The following is a 16,388-nucleotide window of genomic DNA, read 5'->3' on the forward strand; positions in this document are numbered from 1 at the left end:
AAGTAGAAGTTCCAGAGCTTCCACGACAGGCAACGAAAGAATGGATCAAAGGCTCGAAAGAGTCGGCGTGCTAGAGTGGATCTACTGTGGACAGCTGGAAAACCCACCACTGACTGTTCCTGAGGAGTCTAAGGACTCTTTCCCCACCCCCGCCCCACCCCACTTACCAAGGGGATGAGGACTAAATCCTTCCCCTAGTGGAGAAGCTCACGCTGGCTGTATCCTGTGGCCAGGGCAGACGACAGGAGATGCTGTTGCAGAATTTCAGTTCATCACCGCAACACGGATGGTAGAATCCCCAAATAAGAGAGGCCAGGTGATGTCACTTAATTGTAAGAAGCAAGGTAGGCACAGTTGTCAAGAGGTGCAAGGTCAGGGTGGTGGCCAGAGGGCCCTGACCTGCAGAGAGCTATGAACATGCTTAGAGAGCACGGTCCCCAAGGGCAGGATAGAGGGACAGCAAACACAGGCATTGCTCAATGCAAACAACCAAAATAAATTAAGGATGAATGCCCAGGAGACTGAGCACACAGGTGCCCTAATAAAGAGTTGTGATTCCTCGCCCAGTTTCTAGACCCGAGCCGGTATTTAGATGCGGGACCTGTTGAAGGAAGAAGAGGTCAAGCCTCCTGCAGAAAGGATCCTATAATGTCACAGCAAATATATAATGGCAAAGATTTCTTCAGTCCTTCCCCAGAAGGGGACATATGGCCACTTACTTGAGTGCCCTTACTTAAGTAAGGGGAAAAGGGAATGCTCGGACCTGGCAAGGATTTCGGGACGCAAGGTCGGAGACGATAGTAGTGACATAGGCACTGAAGAACCACTCTGGTCTCTCTGGCTAAGTCTGGCTCATGCTGGGTCCTGTGGGCCCTCAGAGCCACCACGGTCATTTCCAGGGTCTCTGGGTGGATAATTGGAGTAGGTTTCGTAGTTGGCGGGACCACACCTGTGGCTCCTTAGCACGTAGGGTGAGGGCGAATGGATGGGAACGGCCCCTCTGAATCCTCCCCCTACCTCCTGGCCAAAATAGCAACTAAAAACGGCATTGCACCCTGCAGGGAGGGAAGTGGCAGATGTAAGCGCCATTTTTAAAGGATTCAGGGGTCATTGTCTTCATCCTAGCCTCATTTAAGTCACCATTCCCCACGAAACCCAGATGGGACCTGGAGCTCCAAACCAGGTGGGAGCCCCGACTGCAGTCGCTTTGCCAGACCGGCCAGCGTGGCCTGGTGCACGGCCACCAGCTGCTGCGTGCGTCTCACTCAGCCTACCTGCGAAGGGGGGCCGGACAGCTGCATCCACGTGGGAGGGGTCACGGTGTGCATTTATGTCTTGGCCTAGGGCTGGGTTAACTTTTCTGCCTCTGTCATAATATAGTCCGAGGGGACCCGGGCCATCTGGCCATTCCACAGAATGTCACTGTATCGATGACTTTATCACGCACTGCGTTGACGGCATTCTGATAATGACACCGGGGTGAACAAGCAGCGGCAGGTGTGCGGAGAAGTTGGTGAGACGCATGCGCGATAGACGGTGACAGATAAACCCTACAGATACTCAAGAGCCCTCCATGTCAGTGAGGTTTCTAGGGGCCCAGTGGTCTGGGGCACACGCTGGGGCATGCCCTCCATGTGCAGGACGAACTAGTGCATCTCCCCATCTCTGCCCCGTGACATAAGGACAACGCTTAGCGGGCCCTGCAGGGTTCCGGAGTCAGTGCGTTTCGTACTTGAGAACGCAGCTCTGATCCGCTTACCTGGCGACCCGGAAGGGCATCCCGCTTTGAGCAGAGCCTGAGCGGGAAATGGCTCCGCAGAAGGTCCAGGGTGCAAGAGTCCCAGCTTCCTGGGCACGTGCCCTGCATGCTGTTAGAGGGACCCGGGAAGGGGAAAGTTGCCTTTCCCCAGCAGGAGATTCCCAGCGTGGAGCACTAGGGTTCTGGAGCGAGGCTAGGGCACCATGGCCGGCCCCCGGGCTGCGGGAGAGGGGAGGACAGGCGTTGTACCCCACGGGAGCCACGAGACCTCTCTGACTCGCGCCTCTAGGGACCGGGGCGTATTCTGGACCAAGGGCTATAGAACATGAGGAACGAGAGTGTGTTGTCTTTCTTTTCTTTTCTTCTTCTTCGTCTTTTGTTTTTTTCTTTTTTGCTATGGGAGCATTCCTCTCTTATTCATAATTGAACCACATGACAAGGGCCCTGGAAGACAGCGCTAGCATGCCGCTTGCGTGATTCTTGGAAACTTGGAGAAATGAAGGCCCGCACTGAGAGACGTAGAAATTCCAGAACTTCCGTGATAGGCAATGAAAGAATGGATCAAAAGGCTGGAAAGAGTCGGGAGAAACGAGAAGCGAGAAGCGAGGTTCTGTGGGACAAGCCACGGCAAAGGCTGGAGGAGCCCAGCAGCAAGGCGGGGTTGGAAGGGTGGGACACGCGTGTGAGCCACAGTGCCGGTGCACGGGGCTAAGCTGCTCGGGCAGGTGCTCGGGCACCGGGCCAGCTGCTGGTGTTGCACAGGTGACCCTCCCTCTGCTCTCCCCTGTGGCCACACGGTGGGACATGGGGAGGGCCGTTCCGTGGCCTGCTGACAGGGGAGAAAGCCGAGCTTGGCTCACAGTTGGGTTAACTTGACGGGGGTGGGGTGCAAGCCCAGAGTTCGTGGCAGCTGACCTCCAGCGCCCCGCAGTGGGCGGAGCTCTGGGCGAGACTTCCGTGTGGCAAGGGAAGGGGGTCGATGGCGGGAATGTTGACCGCTGCTGGGTGAAGGGCGGGGCAGGCTGGTCGCAGGCCTAGAAGGAGAAATGCCGGAAGATGAGGGACAGGTGGTCCTGGTGGAAGAGATGTGTGTCTAGACCCGTGGGAGTGGACAACCAGTGTCACCTGTCACCCTGGGCCTCACGTCAAAGACAGTGTGCAGCACGGGAGAAGCACTCAGCCGAGAGGGCAGGGTGGCTCCCTGCCTTCGCCCTGCGCCAGCACGAGGGGACATAAACTGAGCTGCCGCGGTGGCAGAGACAGAGGCTGAGTGTGGCCCGCTGAGGCTGGTCTTGCGACTGCTGCTGTGCAAAGTCCACACTGACCGCTGGGAGGAGCCCGACACGACGTGCCCGTCCCTCCGGGAGGCCACCAGCCACAGGCGACAGGTCGATTCCTTCTTACCTCTTCTACCCCGAGAGGCGTGGCCATCTTTTCGTCCGGCACTGGTATATATTCTGGGCACGAGTTTGCCATTTTCGCCTGTAAGATCTCCCCGCGGCAGATCGTCACTGGGGTGTCTCTTGCATCCCCCCTGTCCAATTTTGACGGGAAATGGACAAGTGCGGCAGCCATATCCCGAGAAGGGCATGGCGACCAGGGACCCAGGGCCCTCAAAGGCGGGGGCCTGGGTCACCCCACCAAGTAAGCCACCCAGGCCAGCAGCAGCGGAGGGGGTGGGGTGGGGCGGGGGTGAGTGTAGAGTGAGCAGTGGAGGAGGGACATGGTGCACGTCATTGGGAGCCGTGGGGGCTGGACTTTGATTTCCCTAGGAGGGGAGACCAACCGGAATCCTGCAGGAGCAGCTCCGAGATGGCATGATTTATACGTGTAAGCAAACCCTGGAGGCGCCGTGGGTGGACGGCGGCCGCCGTGTTCTGCCCTCCACGGGCCCCTTCCGGACTGGCTGGGAGCTCCTCGCCCTCCGCCGTAGACGGCTCGTGGCTGGTTCCTGCTCCGGGAGCTGCTTCCCCACGGGTTCCGCCCCCTCCTCGGGGGCAGCTTGCATCCGATGACTGGTCGGTCGGGGGCGTGGACGCCTGGGCCCTTGTCTTAGTGCAAGCTGTTGCTGAAGGCCCCCTGGCTTCGGAGCGCCCCGCGGCGCTGGCCCCCAGTGTGACTGCAGCCCTGCCCCTCCCCAGCCCTCCCTCCATCCCGGGTGTGGGTCTCAAGGCCACCCCTCCGTACAGCTCCCGCCGGGACTCTCTGCCCCAGACTCTGTGCTCCGGGAAGCCTGGTCTACGATAGGAATGTCTAGAAACTGAGTCCTCCGCCTGCAGTAGTAACCAGCTGTAGTAAGACAGACTACCCGCCACAGCAGTGTAACCAACAGTGCCGCAATCTTGCGGCCTCAATGCAAAAAAACCAGTGTGGTTTTTTTCCACTCATGAAAAATCTGCTGAGGTTGTCTCTGGTTGGGCGGCTCCTTGATTAGCTCCTTTCACTTTGGGACGCCACCGTCTTTACCACGTGGCTTCCGAGCTCCCTCTCTGCGGAGGGGCAGGCAGCGCACTGGGTGCCCAACACCGCGTTGGTCTGGGCGTGACACGCGACCCTCTCGCTCAGGCTCCGCTGGGGAGAACCAGTCAGGTGAGCTGGCGTGGACACGTGGGGTGGGGTGGGCTGGGCTGTGGGGGCTGAAAACTGCAGGCCGGGCAGCCATCCCCCAGAAATGACACCCCTCTGTGTTACGGGGTGGGCGGGAATCTTCCGTGGTCAGTAGTCGTCTCTACCACACCACACCCTAAGCCAGGTCGTGAAATAAGCGAGTTTGGTCTTGAGTCCACCCAACCCATCCCCACGGCCCCCCAGTTCTGGGATTCTTTCTTCGCCGTCCTGTCCCTGGAGCCCAGGACTGCACCTGGCCCAGAGCAGGCGCTCACTCAGCGTTTGTGGCGCGAACACTCCTTTATAACCTTTCCGCCCTGGCGCCGGGCGAGCATGCAGCAGGTGCTCAGTGGTGGAGGGACGTCCCGTGCAAGGTCAGACGTGTTTGCGACCTTAAGTGAACTTTGCTAGGGGTGGAGTTGCAGGCACTGTAGTTGGGGTATAGTTTTGATTCTGGGAAGTCCCTCTAGATCTTGCTCAAAATTCTACCTAGGTGTATTTGTTTGCGTGCACACACACACACACACACACACACACACACACACACACACGTCTTTATTCCTAAGCCCTTCTTCTGGATCCTTTTGAAGATGGAGGCCCAAGGAAACTAGTTCTGGCAAAACCATGTATTTCCTTACTTCTCCGCCCCGGGAGGACAGCCCTGCTGGGTGAGCTGTTGGATCCGGTGCCTCCCCCAGCGGGGACTCCCCCCCACCCCCACCCCGCCCCTGCTCACCCAGCAGACCCCGTTGCGCCCACAAAGACACCCAACTTGAGACTTAAATTGGATTTGCCTGTGGCTTTGTGCCCTTCATGTCCTCCCGCCTTTGTTTTTGATTTACCGTTTCAATCAGACGTAGTCAATCATCCCCTCTCTGTCTTGCTCACCATAAACACAACCCCTTGCCAAAAAAATTATGACTGTATTAAATGATTTTATTACAGTAAACTGCAGATTGTACAGTGTAAACACAGGTGCTGCTCAAACTCCACACCCTGCAGCTCCGTCCAGAGCAGCCCGGGGGCGCGGAGGGAGGGAGGGAGGCTTCGGGCCTGGGGAGGGGGTGTCTCTGGGAGTTGGAGGAAGAGGAGGAGGAGGAGGAGGAGGAGGAGGAGGAGGCTGTTCAGTTCAACCCTTCATCACAGAGATGAAGACATGGGGGCTCCCATTGGTGAAGCCGCTAGCCTGGGTCTCACGGGAGCCTGACCGCGGAGCCAGAGTAGATCCGGGGTCGTCTGCTGTTTAGCGCCCTTCCCGAGGCCCCTCCTCAGCCTTCCCTCTCCCCCGTGTTCATTTAGGTTCGACTCACTCGGGCACAAACGCCGGGGAGGGAGGGGGCGCCAGCAGCTGTCGTTTGCCTGAGGCTGCATGGACGCACCCAGGGGTCTTCCTCTTTCTGTCCCACTGATGTGGAAAATGTCAGGCCCCGGGACGCGGCCGTGTGCCGCCTGGGGCCGGGGCCCTACCGTGTGCCACCGGGGACCCCCAGGGGCCCACCTGCCACTGCCTCTGGCCCCGCACACTGGCGTCCGCTGTCCGGCCTGTGCCCGCTGCTCAGCCGCCTCCTGTCATCAGGTGGATGTTAAAGCTCGTTGCTGATTGGATGTTAAAGCTTGTAGTTGATTGGACGCTTTTCAAGTCCTACTAAGGGTATAAAAGCAGGAGGAGCACAAGGAAGATCAGAAGACGGGAAAGGAGCTGTATCGCTTGCTGGGCTGAGCCTGCTGTGGAAGAATAAAGGCTGTTCTCCGATATTCTCCGACTGTGTGTGCCGCTCGGTTTTTTCCCCGGTCAAGAGCTGTAGCACTAGCTGTACACGTTGCTGCAACACCACAGGTGGGGCAGATGCGGACGGATGGACGGACGCAGGATGAAGGGCAGGGAGGCCTTCGTGCCTCTGCCGCCCCCCCCCCCAGGATGTGGTGGGGACGCCCCACTGTCCAGGCTGACTGTTGTGGACGCAGGAGTGGGGATCCTGGAGGCAGGCGCAACCGAGACAGGCTCTTCCTGGGAAGAGGCCCGTGGGAGCCGCGCAGCCCGGCGCCTGCTCCCCAGCGAGGAGGGCGGCTTTGTCCCCGGGATGGCTGGGCTACTCTGGAGGGCTCGGGAGCCCCGTGGTTCCAGAGTGGCTTGCCCGGTCGCTGGCCACGCCTTGTAGTTTGGCTTCTCTTGGTGCAGGTACAGAGTAGAGACGAGCAAGGAACACCTTCGGGGTAATTTCAACCGAGGATCCACTCTAGATATTTTCTATTGCTAACATGACAAAGGCATCTTTTTTGTTTGTTTTGGAGATAGCAGCTCAGTCTGTCACCCAGGCTAGAGTGTCGTGGCGTCAGCCTAGCTCACAGCAACCTCAAACTCCTGGGCTCAAGTGATCCTCCTGCCTCAGCCTCCCGAGTAGCTGGGACTACAGTTATGCACCACCATGCCCAGCTAGTTTTTGTATTTTTTGTAGAGATGCGGTCTCACTCTTGCTCAGGCTGGTCTCGAATTCCTGGCCTCAAGTGATCCTCCTGCCTCTGATGGTGCTAAGATGACAGGCTTGAGCCACCACACCCAGCCTAGAAAGGCATCTTTCCAAACAGGTGATTTATCAGGTAGAAATAGACCATTAGAGAAGTGGCCTCCAAACATAGGACTATTTGGGACAACCCATTGACGATGTCACTTCCCCATTGGGAGCTTTCTTGGCCTAAGCTCTCCAGCCCTGTGAGAATCAGTACACGGCGCACACACATGCATGTGCACGCACACACATGCACGCACACGCATGCACATGCACGCATGCACACACACATGCCATATATGTATAATGCATGTACATTTCCAGCTTAGTCATCACAACTGCTCTTGTCTGCCTCTTCCTGTTTGTTTCCTGGTTTTGCACATCTGGGCCTCTGTAGTAAACAGATCCTGTATTTACCAAGCAGCTCCAAAGGTTACATTTGCTTCCAAAACTTTTTATTCCTCCTTCTTTTGGGTAAGTTTCAGCTCAGCAGAGAAGCTGTTTTCGCCGAGCCCGAGCTGCATGCGAGAGGCAGGAACACAGACCCATCTGTTGGAGATTGGAACATAAATAGCCCCCTTTAAAAATAAATCTCCGCTTTTAACTCTGCAGATAAAAATATCTGAATAAAGGACAATTCTTAAGCTCCACCTTCTCCCCTGCTCGACTCCCGGCGTTTCTAAGTGGAGTTTTTCCCCTTCTCCTTTTACAGGTTTCATTTGGCTTTGATTCGAGTGAGTTTACTGACAGATTACTTCATTTTAACTATATGGCTTTTCTGTCTAGTGGGAGGCATATTTCTAAGTATCATATTTATCAAAAGAGCTCTGCAAAACAAGGGCCAGAATTAGTCTTTTGATGGTTCCCCCTCCAACTACAACCACAATAAATTCTGCGAGAAAGAATGCTCACCTGGGGACCTTTTATGTTAAAGCCGAGGACCGGGGTTCAGACATTGTCACTTTCGCAACTCCACCAGTTGGGCTGTGTTTTTCCCCTCCGCTCCCCTCCCCGGGCAGAAATCTCACATCTGGTCTCACTTGCAAGGCTGGTCCTGGGCTCCCAAGGGCTCCATATTTTTCCCCCTATAACTTTAAATCAGAGGAGCATTTCAGTAAATCACAGGGAACGCTTATTTATTGGACATAGTTTTGGGTCTCTTAAAGCATGGAAAATAAATTTAATGGAGCGTTCAGAGCATTTCTCCAATCTTTTGAGGGATTACTTGGGGAATTTGTCAACTGCGCCAAGCCCAGCGGCCTGATCCAGAGAGATGGGGAGGAAATGATGGGAGAATCTTCTCAGAGGACCCAGGTGGATCCTAAATCACCCCGAGAAAGATTAATATGAGAGGACCCGGTTGCCAGCAAGGTTGATGGGCAGCATTGCCATTTATTTCATAAACTATCATTTCAGCTGGAGGGTGACTTTAATCTGAATTACATTTTGTTTTTGTCATGCGCTCTTGCCAAGTAATTTATGGAAAGCCGTGGCATGCTTCTTAACCTCAAATGGCAGAGGAAGGAGGTGAGGAACAAAGAAAGGCGGGAAGAAGACGCTGCAAACCGAAGGGATGCCAGGGCGGGGCGGGGTGGCTGGGGCCACCTGGCTGGGGGGGCAAGCTGCCTTCCTGGTTCCCTTGCTGGTTCCCAGGCGGATGGGCTGGGCTGCCTTCCTTGAGGAAAGCAAGTCCAGAAGAGTGTTTTTGGCCTTTCTCGGAACCTGGGGCCTTGAGGTTCAGGGCAGTGGGAGTGTTGCTTTAGGGGAGGAAGATGAAGGGCTGGGCTGCTGACATAGGCTCGTAGGTAGCCTTGGGAGGATGTGTTTCCCCTTCCGGTTGGGAGCTCTTAGGAGAACAAAGGGCTGTTCACGAGGGCAGACGGCTTTGTTTTCGGGGGCAGAGCAACAATGACATAATTGTGGTCACCACTGAGTATTAGCTGTGACACGCCCCGTTCTCTGAGACGTGGAGGTTCTGGTTTGTCCTTGCCCCAGTCTCGGTTAAGAAGGAAGAGGGCAGGGCTAAAATGGGTAAGTTGAGGCACAAAGTGAAACAAGGGCAAAGGTTGACAGAGGTGCTCAAGCCACAGGGGTGCTGCAGGGGGCCAGGGACAGGGGGGTGGGGGGGTCCCCTTCCCAGCGTTCCTGCCCTTGGGATCCCCGAGGGTCGGAGAACATTCTGCCCCAGGTGCCCATTCAGGCTGAGCGTCCGGGAGTCAGGAGCTTTTGCGGACCACGGAGTGGTGGCTGCAGCAGCGAGAGGAGTGTTTGGGGGGCAGGGTGACCCCAGGGTGCTGGGCCGGCTGAACCCGCAGCGGTTGCCACACGGCCTGGCCTCAGAGCCTGGCACGTGTCCGGACCGCTGTCTCCCCCCTTCAGTAGGGTCAACCTGGATGGGTGTGTGAACTGAAAATAAAATCCTCACTCTGGTAGCCGAGGCGGGCGGATTGCTCGAGGTCAGGAGATCGAAACCAGCCTGAGCAAGAGCGAGACCCCGTCTCTACTGTAAATAGAAATAAATTAATTGGCCAACTAATACATGTATAGAAAAAAAAATATCCAGGCACGGTGGTGCATGCCTGTAGTCCCAGCTACTTGGGAGGCTGAGGCAGGAGGATTGCTTGAGCCCAGGAGTTTGAGGTTGCTGTGAGCTAGGCTGACGCCACGGCACTCACTCTAGCCTGGGCAACAAAGTGAGACTCTGTCTCAAAAAAAAAAAAAAAAAAAGAAAAGAAATTAAAAAAAAAAATCCTATACCCCCTGCTAACTGATTGGACCCCTCTTGGCCAAGGGGAGGCCATAAATACCTAAAACTGAGTTCCCCGCCATGACGGAATGGAAGGGGAGGGATGAAAGCCCATCACAAATGCCGGCGATTTCCCCGTTTCATGAATATTCATGACGTACCCTGTCGTTGTGGAATATACACATTTGACCACTTTCCTCGGCATCAGGCCTTGTTTCTTGAGAGGCCCGTGCGCCTGGCTTCGGGCCGCGGCTCTGCTTTCCAGACTGTTGGAAGGGCCGCCCAACAGGCTGCGAGTTTTAATTTCTCCTTGAACCTGTCCCCGGGCAGGTGTGCTTCTCTGACCGGCTTGCAGCCACTGGCCTCACCCGTCAGCACGAAGTTGGATGCTGTTCTGCATCGCCCCATCCCTGCCGGGCTTCCTGATCCGTCCCGTGTCCTCACTGGAAGGGCAGGGGTGTAGACGGCCGATCTCTTAGGCTGCACTTACGACACTCCGGGATTCCCTACCTAGTGGTCTCACCTCCTCGTCTAGACTGCAAACCCCTCCAGAGCGGGGACGGCATCTTTTCCTTGCACCGAATCCTTCAATACCCCAGCCCAGGACTGGGCCCTGCGTGGGGGGTTCCCGGAGTTCTTCTGTGGGTCTGGTCTGTCTCAGTGCTTTTCACGACCGGAGGCGGAAGGGATGAGCAGTGGCTTAGGTGTCTCGGGAGCCTGGCCCGGCGGTGGTCTGGCCTGAAGAGAACTCATTCTGCAACTGGTGGATGCGGTGAGAGTTGCCACCATGTCTCAGTCTCAGTGTCTTCTGCTCCAGGGGATCCACGTTGGGGACCTCCGCCCCCCACGGGGAGGGGCCTTGCTGAAGGGGCCAGGGAGCTCCCTGCAGCAGACATCGGGCATCTCGTAGAAAAAGCAGCTCAGCTTGGTTCACACCGTGGTTTGGCCACTCCCTGCCCACCAGGCGTGGGCCGGTCACCTGTCCCGTGAGTCTTGGTCACTCACCTCTAAGATGGCAATTCCAGCACCTGCCCCGAGGTCTATCCCGAAGGCTGGTTGTGGGAACAGAAAGCTGAGATGGCATGCCGAGAAGTTGTGCTCGCTGTGAAGCCGAGGGTGGTAGGCGGGAAGTGGCCAAGGAGGTGCGAAGTGTGGTTATGCAACATCGCAGCATGAAAACAGAAAGGCAAAACAGGAAAATAAAACAGAAAAGGGGAGTCGTGGGGGGGAGGGGTGTTTCTCGGCCCCTCTGTCCCCAGTGGTCCGAGGAACCACTTCCGTTCCGCGGATGCCACCGTGCAGAGACTCCCGCCCCTCCCGAGAAAGAAAAGAAAGTCGAACGAGGAACGTCCTGGTATATTTTGAAAGTCGAGTCTTGGAAGAGAGGAAAACATGGGCAAACAAAAGCTGTCACTCACTGGCAAGCTGCTTCCTCTGGGGAATAATCTCTGTGAAGAAACAGGAAAGATTTTAACACTGCCTTGAGCAGGCGCAGGGACACGGCTGTGGCTGGTGGGGTGGGAGCCCCCGAGACGTGGCCCTTCTGCCTCTTCTCGGGGTTTCGCCAGCTCCCAGGGGCCTGTGCTATTGGGTGACAGTCTGCCCGCTGCCCCCCGAGTGGGCGCTGTCTCCCCGTCTCTCGGTGCCCCAGCAGTGCCCGTGAACAGGCATGCCTGGTGGCACTGCGGCTTGTCCCTGAAGGGGCCGTGGCTCCTGCCCTCGGGCTCAAGTAGAATCCTCCCTTCCCCAGCACCCCCCCCACGCCTCTCCTCTCCCATCCTCTCCCACTTCCTCTCCCTTCCCACATCCATCTGCCTCGCCACGTCAATCTCCACCCACGACTCCGAAGTTAGAGGCCCCCCCACCCCGAAGCCGGCAACGAGGGCTCCGGCCTTGCAGAGCCCTGCTCGTGTGCAAACAGACAAAGGCGCCCCCCTCCCGCCCCCCGACTTTCCAAGATGACGATTGAGTTTTTTTCCCCTGTTCTGCTTGATATTTCTGCCAAAGCAAGAAAAATCCTCGTTGAAGTCTAGCAGGAAATCCAATAAAAATTCTTCAAAAGACGGGCTTGACATTGAAAAACAGCAAAATTATAAAATAGGCCTTAGAAAAGAGAGAGGAGAGTTATTATATCTGGCACGGAGCAAAAGCCCCGAGACCCCGTCCAAATGAGCCATCACAGATTGAAAGTGTTTAGCTTCCCGTTGATTAAATATGGAGAAGGACCCAGGGCCTGCCAAGCCTCGGGGATCCAAAGTTTGTTTTCAGTCAGAATGTGTTTTCAGTCAATGGAAAAAATGGTCGGCCTGCGCGGGCCTGTGTAACCGAGAAGCCCCGGGTTTGGAGTGAGTAATGGCTGGGAAGCAGAAAACCATGCGGGCCGTTAATCACCCCTCCCAGCCCCTGTAATTTAACTCAGCGGCTCCTGCAACAGGAAAGCTCCCTCTGCCCCTCTTCCCGTCCCTCTGCCCAAGGGGGCTAGATGCGTCTGACGCCCATCTGTTCTCCCAGCTCGCCACAGCCCCTCCCGGCCAAGCCCCTGTCGCCCGGCCCCAGCACCCTGGCATGTAGGAACAGGAGGCGGAGAAGGTCACACCCAGGGGGCTCTTGCAGGGAAACTCTCTTTGTCCCACGAGCTTCCTGGAATCCAGGCCTGGAAAAAAATCTCTTCTTCGCTGCTGCCTTCGCCTCTCCAGGGCTGGCCTGGTCTCGGAGGTGTTTGTTGACTCTCTCTGAACAGGGCGTCTTGTCCCAGCGTTGCCATTTTCTTTCCCCACCCCTCGGGGCTCTCATCTGCCCCACCAACAGACCGCATTCCCCTGCAATTCGGAGGACAGGAAGTCTGCTTTCTGCCGTCACTGAAGTCCCCAGCAGTGAGGTTGAGGGGGGGGAGAAGGAGAAAGAGGGAAAAGGAGAGAGGAAAAAGAGATACCAAGAGAGAGGAAGAGAGGAGAGGAGAGACAGGAGAGAGGGAGGGAAGAGAGAGGAAGAGAGGGAGGGAGGCAGGGAAGGAAGAGAGAGAGAGAGAGGGAGGGAGGCAGGGAGGGAAGAGAGAGAGAGAGGGAGAGAGGGAGGGAGGCAGGGAGGGAAGAGAGGCATGGCCTGCAGGGCTGGAACCTCGAGGGAGGCCAGACCTTTTCTGTCAAAGCAAGCACCCCTTCTACTGTCCTGCTCGCCCCAGTCACCCGCCCCTCTTCGGAAGCACAGCGTCACCCACTGTAAGTGGCCTCGGGCAAATGACGAATGATGACGCTGGTGTCTCTGACTGTCCTCCTCGGGTCCCCGCGTGGTGCCGGAGCCTTCCTCGGCTGTGTTGGCTGCAGCCAGCCTCAGACCTCCATGCAGGCCCCTCTCCAGGTAGCCGCCCTTGGCGGCCACGCTTCACCGAGGTCTGCTTAGAGTTGCGGGGCCCGGCGGGCTGCGCGTGCTTTCCGTGTGCTGCCCGTGTCGAGCCGGCGGTGGCCCGGCCGCGGTGGGTCTCCCAGCACATGGGGCTTGATGCTTCCGAGCCCGGCCCCAATGTGCAGTTGCGGGAAGTCACATCAACCAAATGTCTTTTGAGGACTAGGCAAATAAACTGAAGAAAATGAGTAAATAAGTGGCTTTAAAATGATGACATGTGACATGCTCAGTGGTTTAGTGGAAACAGATTTATTTTTTTTATTTATTTTTTTTTGTAAGGAGAGCAAGTCCCTGGCAGCTCAGCTGTAGGGGACGGGAGCCCAGTCAGCAAACACCCTGAATGACCAACGGTGCTGAGAAGCAAGAAGGAGACGGGCCCATGGGCTGGCTTATCCCGGAGAGTCAGCGAGAGCAGCTCTGGGCGGAGGGAAAGCTAAATAAAAAGCTGTGGATAGGATGGTGTGTGTGTATGTGTGCGTGCGAGCACATATGTGTGCACATGTGCGTGCACATATGTATATAAACATGCATGCGTACGTGCACGTGCACATGTGCATGTACATATGTATATAAACATGCATGTGTGCATGTGCATATGTGTGCATGTGTGCGCATGTGTGTGTCAGCATGTGTGTGCATGTGTGTGTATGTGTATATAAAAGGAAAAAGGACGATGCTTGGGATGTCCCCATTTTAGGGGAAGGAAGATCAAAGAGGTCATTATAAGAGGAAGAAGGGGGATGGAATAGAGCCAAAGCTGGTCCTCACGGACACCCCTTTGCCTTCCCGTTGTTATTAATATAACCTCTTCCTCCTCCTCTTCCTCCTCACCGTGGCTAGCTAGCATTCACTGGGTGATTACGATGTGCCACTATGGTGCCAAATGCATATTTGTATTAATATTATCAAATTCAATCATTCCCGCGGTTGTCTGGGATACGCCTCATGACCTGTCTTCACAATAAAGAGTCTGAGGTTCTGGGAGGAATACAGCATTTGCAAACGGGCTCAAAAGGCAGGATTTGAACCCAGATCCGTCTCCCCTCCTGCCCCGAGCCAGCCCAAGGCAGCCGAGTGGGTGGGCTGCTGCCTGCAGCGATTCCAGGACCCAGACTCCCGGGAGAACTCAGGGGCTCTCATCAAAGGCCCCACTTCCCACGCAGAAGAAAACCCGCCAGGCGGGGGCGTCTGCATTTCAAACGGCGGTGCTGGCTGCGGGCTGAGCCCCATGGGCGGCAGTGGACGGGTCAAGGGGTCAGTGGTAGGTCACTGTCACCATCAATCACCTGCAAGCCTTTTGTCTGTGGGGGGAGGGAGGGGGCAGGAGAACCCACGGGATCTGGGGCCTCCGCTGGTGGCAGGAGACTGGAAGTGCAGTTAGGGTTTTTAAGGGGAACATCGTGGTTTGGGGAAGGCCCTGGATGGAGAGGCTGTGCCTTTCCCAGGTCCCCCGACCACTCTGAAGGGTGACATTCGGGTCACAAGCCAGTTCACCCCAGCGTTGCACCACCCCTGTTTATCTAGTTCTGAATGCCTCTGTTGTGACCCACATCACCACAGTTCTAGAAGTTACCAGGAAACACATCATTATATTTGCACTCAGAGGAACTTACATACACGGAGCATAACACACACACACACACACACACACACGTATTTTACATGCCAGGCGGCGTTTTAAGGAATTGCATGCATTTACAGAGGTAGTCCTGGCGCTGCCTGGCTGGGGTAGCAACTCCCTTTATAGAAGGGGAAAGTGAGGCATGGGGCAGACCACGTGGCTGGTGAGGGTGTCAGGTGCCAGGCGCCGCGCCCGGCCCTGAACCAGTGCACAGGCGGCCTGTGTGCACAGGAGGCAGGGAGGCGGCACGCTCACCGTGGTGGGGGGAGAGCTGAAGTGACAAGCAGGACAGGGGAGGCGGCTGGGGGTGCTCTGGGGGGAGGGGAGAGTCGGGAGAGCTGTGCAGAGCCCTCCCGACTAAGCCCGGCCTCACTGGGGACGGCCAGCGCATCTGCTCAACAGGGAGGTGGCCCTGGGGGCAGTTAGAGCACAGGCGGTGGGCGGGCAGGTCCCGGGCACAGGCAAAGAATGCGGTCTGCAGCTTGGAGGTGGCGGCTTCCCGGGGCTGGGAGCCAGCGCTGGCGCAGCAGAGAGAGCTAAGTGCTGGGAGACCTGGGTCCCAGACCTGGCGCTGCCCTCAGGCATCCCACTCTAGGTTGTCGCTGGAGCTGGAATCGCTGTCCCATTTTTTAAATAAAGGGATTAGGCAGGATGATCCCCCTGGCTATAAAGTCCTGTGGTAAGAGCAGAAGAATCTGGCAGGGTTTCGGGGGGGGGGGGGGGGGTTGGTCGTGGGTGGAAGCGGCTGGAGGCAGTGAAACCTTGGAGTCAGAGAGGGTGCAGCTGGAATGGATCGCAGAGACCTTCTCCCCACTCTGTTCCGCAGGTGGGGAAACCGAGGCACGGAGAGGGAGCGTGGTTTTCCCAGGCCACACAGCTCACGACTGGTGCACAGCCGAGGCGACAGCCCTGCTTCTGCTGAGCCCGCCTGTGCCTGCCCCCCGCGGGGAGGGGTGCGGGGGCTCTGCCACAGGGCAGGGACGGGGCGAGGGCAGGAAGGCCTGGCCTGGGGGGCCACCGGGCTTCTTTCCCAGCCCCTTCTGCCAGTGCTGGCTGGTGACAGTCGCCAGAGGGGCACAGGACTGGGGTGGCAGCTCAGAGCCACCACCTTTGGGGTTCTCGTCCCAGCTCTGCCATGGCAAGGCCCTGCCTCTGGGGGGGTACTCTTACCTGCCCACCTGTCCCACGGCAGCGCAGCCCTGCTCACGGCTGTGGGCGGAGGCCGCAATGTCCCGAGAGCCGTCTGAGAGGTGGGGCCCCTGGCAGTGGCCAGTGTGGTTGGTGGTCCCGGGGGCCTGGGCGTCCCTTCTCCTCTCTGGGCCGGGCGCCCCGTCCCCACGCGTTCTGGCCCGGGGCTCCGGGGCTGGCCGGAGCAGTCGAGGCAGGAGAGCTGCCCTGCGCTCGGACAGCGAACCTCCTCCCCGGGCTCTCGTTAGCCTCCATGTCACAGGAGCCCGGTGAAAGTCAGCAGGTCTCCCCGCCTGCAGCAGACCCCAGGGAGGACTGGGGCTTGCTGGGGTCAGGGAGAGGTCGCTGAAATCTGCCTGATGGGGCAGCCACTCGAGCTGGCCCCGGTCTCGGGGCCTGTCCTGTCCCCGTCCCGATGCAGAGCGCAGGACTCACCTGGGGTGGCCGCCGTTGGGGCCCGTGTGTCTGAAGACCCCTTGGACGGTGTCCTGGGCCTTGCCCACGGGCCCCCTCCTCTGCCGGCTCCAGGCCCCAGTGTGTGTGGGGAGGGGAAGGGGT

The sequence above is a fragment of the Microcebus murinus genome, chromosome 24, assembly GCF_040939455.1.
Source record: "Microcebus murinus isolate Inina chromosome 24, M.murinus_Inina_mat1.0, whole genome shotgun sequence".
NCBI classification, from domain to species: Eukaryota; Metazoa; Chordata; class Mammalia; order Primates; family Cheirogaleidae; genus Microcebus; species Microcebus murinus.